Source organism: Gossypium hirsutum, chromosome A01, assembly GCF_007990345.1.
Source record: "Gossypium hirsutum isolate 1008001.06 chromosome A01, Gossypium_hirsutum_v2.1, whole genome shotgun sequence".
Taxonomy (NCBI): Eukaryota; Viridiplantae; Streptophyta; class Magnoliopsida; order Malvales; family Malvaceae; genus Gossypium; species Gossypium hirsutum.
Window position 1 is genome coordinate 10,868,801 of NC_053424.1, and position 4,410 is coordinate 10,873,210.

General features: G+C 38.7%; 1 non-coding gene across 1 annotated transcript; it reads left to right on the forward strand.

Moving 5' to 3' along the window:
* The first annotated feature begins 3,348 nt into the window (after positions 1-3,348).
* On the forward strand, positions 3,349-3,455 carry LOC121206500 (small nucleolar RNA R71). The gene has a single exon (XR_005901539.1). It is a non-coding gene; the product is annotated as a small nucleolar RNA R71 (small nucleolar RNA).
* Positions 3,456-4,410: the final 955 nt, after the last annotated feature.

Here is a 4,410-nt window from a genome sequence, read left to right on the forward strand (position 1 = left end):
CAAACCTAGACTAACTATTATCACAATGAAAAGGCAAGTGCACTTATAAAACAATAGTATAGTAATAGCAAGACCGGGATATTGTACCCAAGGGAAACAAAGTACTACTAATAACTATCTTTTTACTATCTAGCCTAAGAATAAAATGGTTTGTTTTAATTAACTAACTATTTAAACTAAGAACGCACAAAGAAAAGAATTGGGGAATTGCTTTTGGGAAAATCGATTGACTTAAGACAATACCTAAGGAAAAATCCACCTAGACTTTACTTGTTTTTCTGGCTCCGAATCGGACAATTTATTCATTCAACTTGTTCCGTAGAGATCCCTAAATTATGTTATTATCCCTATTCAAGACTAATAACGTCTAATCCCTAGATTGAATAACCGAGACTTTTCTTTAATTAACACTCTAGGGTTGCATTAACTCGATCTATGGATCCCCTTATTAGGTTTCACCCTAATCCGGTAAAATCTTGTCACCCTATTTCTAGGCGCGCAATTAACTCTGCTTAATTATGGAAAATGTACTCTTAGACATGGTCTATTCCTCATCTGAATAAGAGCGTGTCTTGAATCAGTATCATGGGATATCAAAACAAGAATTAAGAACACATAATTAAGAACAAGTTAAATATTTATCATACGATTCAGAAAATAATAACAAGATTCGTCTTAGGTTTCATTCCCCTTAGGTATTTAGGGGATTTAGTTCATAACTAAATAAGAAAACATCTCAGAAGAATAAAGAATACAAAACTTAAAGAAAACCCAAAACTCCTGAAGGGAATTGAGGAGAGATCTTCAGTCTTGATGATGAATCCGGCTTCTGAGATGGATAATCGGCTTCCTTGGGGTAATTCCTTAACTTGGGCTCAGCAGGGACACGCCCGTGTGACACAGCCGTGTGACACGACCGTGTGACGTGATTTTCAGGCCGTGTTCGATCCGTTAAATTGCACACGGGCATGTGGGTCAATGGCCAGGCCGTAGCTTCGTTCGCTTCTCCCACGCCCGTGTGTGCAAGCTTCACGCCCGTGTTAATTTGACAGGTTCAACCACAGGTGGTAGACACGGGCGTGTCCTACGCCCGTGCTATTTTAACAGGTTCGCAAACGGTTCTTCCACACGGGCGTGTGGCACACCCATGTTTTTTGGCAGGGTCAACCATGGCCATATCGCACAGCCGTGGGGGAAATAGTTTTCCCTGTTTTCACACGACCTTAAGCACGCCCGTGTGCTTGGCCGTGTCTCTGTGGAAACACCTGTATTCAAGATTTCTATTAGTAAGTTAGGAGTTAAGTAGAAAATTTTAAAGAAATTAATATTGTTAGTGCTTGGGTTGCCTCCGAGAAGTGCTTATTTATAGTCTAAGCTCGACTTATCTCTCCGTTGAATAGTCATGGTGGTTTGAGGAGTTTTTTCTCCTCATTCCTTCTGTCAATCTCATCAAAATAAGGTTTTAATTGGGTGTTGTTTACCTTAAAAGTGTCAAACTTGAGATGACTTACCTCTACCGTATCGAATGGAAAAAAACTGAGTACCGTAGGAGGGATTTCCTCATTCGGTGTGTTAGTGACAATATGGGGATCTGCGGCATCTAATAAGACCTTACCACCAATCTTAAGTTGTTTTGGAGAGGTATCAGGCTCGTTTTGGCGTAGTTTCAGTTTGTCGGGTGTTCTTGGTTTGTGCGGCCTCCATTCATCAAGTTCCTCGATTTGTAATCTTTGATCTTCATGAACAGGTCCTCTACTATTGCTTGAGAATGACTCGTGTGCTTCCTTCAGACTCATTTCCTGTAAAGTAAGTTGTAACATAATGTTAGTTCTAGGAGAATGGGTTAAACGATCACCTTCATTTCCTGATGTGTTGCTAGAATTGCGAGCTTGAAGGATGATTGTTTCGTCTCCCACACGGAGTGTGAGTTCACCTGTGCCAACATCAATAATTGTTTTAGCAGTTGCTAAAAGGGCCTTCCTAGGATTAAGGGAATGTTGCTATCTTCTTCTATGACTAGAACAATAAAGTCAACGGGAAATATAAATTTATCAATTTTAACTAACACATCTTCAATAATACCCCTAGGGAATCTTATAGCTTTATCTGCTAATTGAATGCTCATCCTAGTCTGTTTGGGTTTCTCGAGACCTAGTTGCTTAAACATTTTGTAGGGCATGACGTTGATACTAGCCCCTAGATCAACTAATACATAATTAACATCTAAACTACCAATTAATCAAGGAATCGTAAAACTCCCTAGATCTTTTAGTTTGTTGGGTAGTTTATTTTAGAGAATGGTCGAGCAAACTGCGTTCAGCTCCACATGCGACGCCTCGTCCAACTTCCGCTCATTTGCTAAAAGCTCCTTTCAAAATTTCATTGCGTTTGGCATCTGCGATAGAGCTTCAATAAACGGTAAGTTAATATGTAATTTTTTCAAGAGTTTAAGGAATTTACCAAATTGTTCATCTGAGCGGTCTTTCCTTGTCGGGTTGGGGTATGGCACACGAGGTTTATATTCGACAGTCACTGGTTTGTTTGTATTTTGATCTACCTCACATTTACCTTTGCTTACCACTGTTTCTTGCTTCATTTCTGGTTCAGGCTCAATGACTCCTTCGACTTCTTGAATATTAATTGTGTTGAGCTATTCTCTTGGGTTGGGTTCAATATTACTTGGCAAGCTACCTTGTGGTCGTTCGGAGATTAGTTTGGAAAGCTAACCTATTTGAGTTTCGAGCCCTTGGATCGACGCTTGTTGATTTTTAAGTGCTGTCTCAGTATTCTGAAAACGAGTTTCTGACACCGAAATAAACTTGGAGAGCATCTCTTCAAGGTTCGACTTCTTTTCCTACTGGTAGGGTGGTTGTTGGTAGCCCGGAGGATGTTGTGGTCTTTGATTTCCATGACCAACCTACATTATAAGTGTTACTATATAGATTGTTTTGAGGTCGAGGATTATTACCCATGTAATTTAATTGCTCGTTATCCATGTTGTGGCCATAAGGTTGGTATTCCGAATGGTTTGTTCCACCTCTACTTGCTTCGCACTGCATTACTGGGTGAACCTGTGAAGAACTAAGAAAACCATCAATCTTTTCATTTAAGAGTTCTACCTGATTAGAGAGCATAATGACCGAATCGACGTTATAAACACCGGTTGTTTTCGTTGGCTTTATCCTCATGACTTGCCACTGATAGTTATTCAATGACATCTCCTCTATAAACTTTTAGGCATCTTCCGGCATTTTCTTGTTGATGGTTCCGCCAGCAGCTGCATCAACCATTTGTCAAGTCGAAGGATTCAAGCCGTTATAGAATGTTTGAACCTGAAGCCAAAGCGGTAACCCATGGTGGGGGCATCTTCTCAAAAGATCCTCGTATCTCTCCCAGGCATCGTAGAGTGTTTCTAAATCCATTTGCACAAAAGAAGAGATATCATTACGTAATTTAGCTGTTTTAGCCGGCGAAAAATATTTTAACAGAAATTTTTCAGTCATTTTTTACCAAGTAGTAATTGACCCTCGTGGTAACGAGTTCAACTATTGTTTAGCTTTGTTCCTCAATGAAAAAGGGAATAACCGAAGACGAATGGTATCATCAGAAACACCATTAATTTTAAATGTATCGCATAGATCTAAGAAGTTGGCTAAATGAGCGTTGGGATCCTCATCCTGCAAACCATCAAACAGAACAAATTGCTGTATCATTTGAATAATGTTAGGTTTTAATTCAAAAGTATTTACAGCTACAGCAGGTCTAACTATGCTAGATTCAGTTCCTGTTAAAAAAGGTTTAGCATAATCATACATAGTGAGCGCAGCAAGATTTTGATTAGCCGCAATTGCATGAGGTAGCTGATTGTCTTGGTTTTTAGCCATCTCTTCGATTGGGGGTTGAGTATCGTCTTCTTGCTCGTTCTCTGTGTATCTTAAGCTGTACCTTATTTCTCTTTGGTTTCTACGAACTGCACGATCAATTTCTTCGTCAAAAAAGTAATGGTCCCGACGGGTTTCTTCTAGTCATAAACTATAAAAACCTGCCAAGAGAAAGAAAGAGTAGGTTAATAAATAATAATAATAATATTAAATAAAATTTCAAGAAAAATAAATGGCTAAAGTAATAAAAATTGAGTGTTCCTAATATTTTAGTTCCCCGGCAACGGCGCCAAAAACTTGATCACGTTATTTCATGATAGGTTTTAAATATTTATAATTACTCGTTCTTGAACTAACTATTATCGCGATGTAGGCAAGTGTACCTATCGAACAGTAGTATAGTTTTAGCAAGACTGAATTGTCGAACCCAAATGAACTAAAAGTACTAGTAATGACTGTCTTTTTATTATCTAGCCTAAGAATAAAGAGGTTTTGTTTTAATTAACTAATTATCTAAACTAAGAACGCA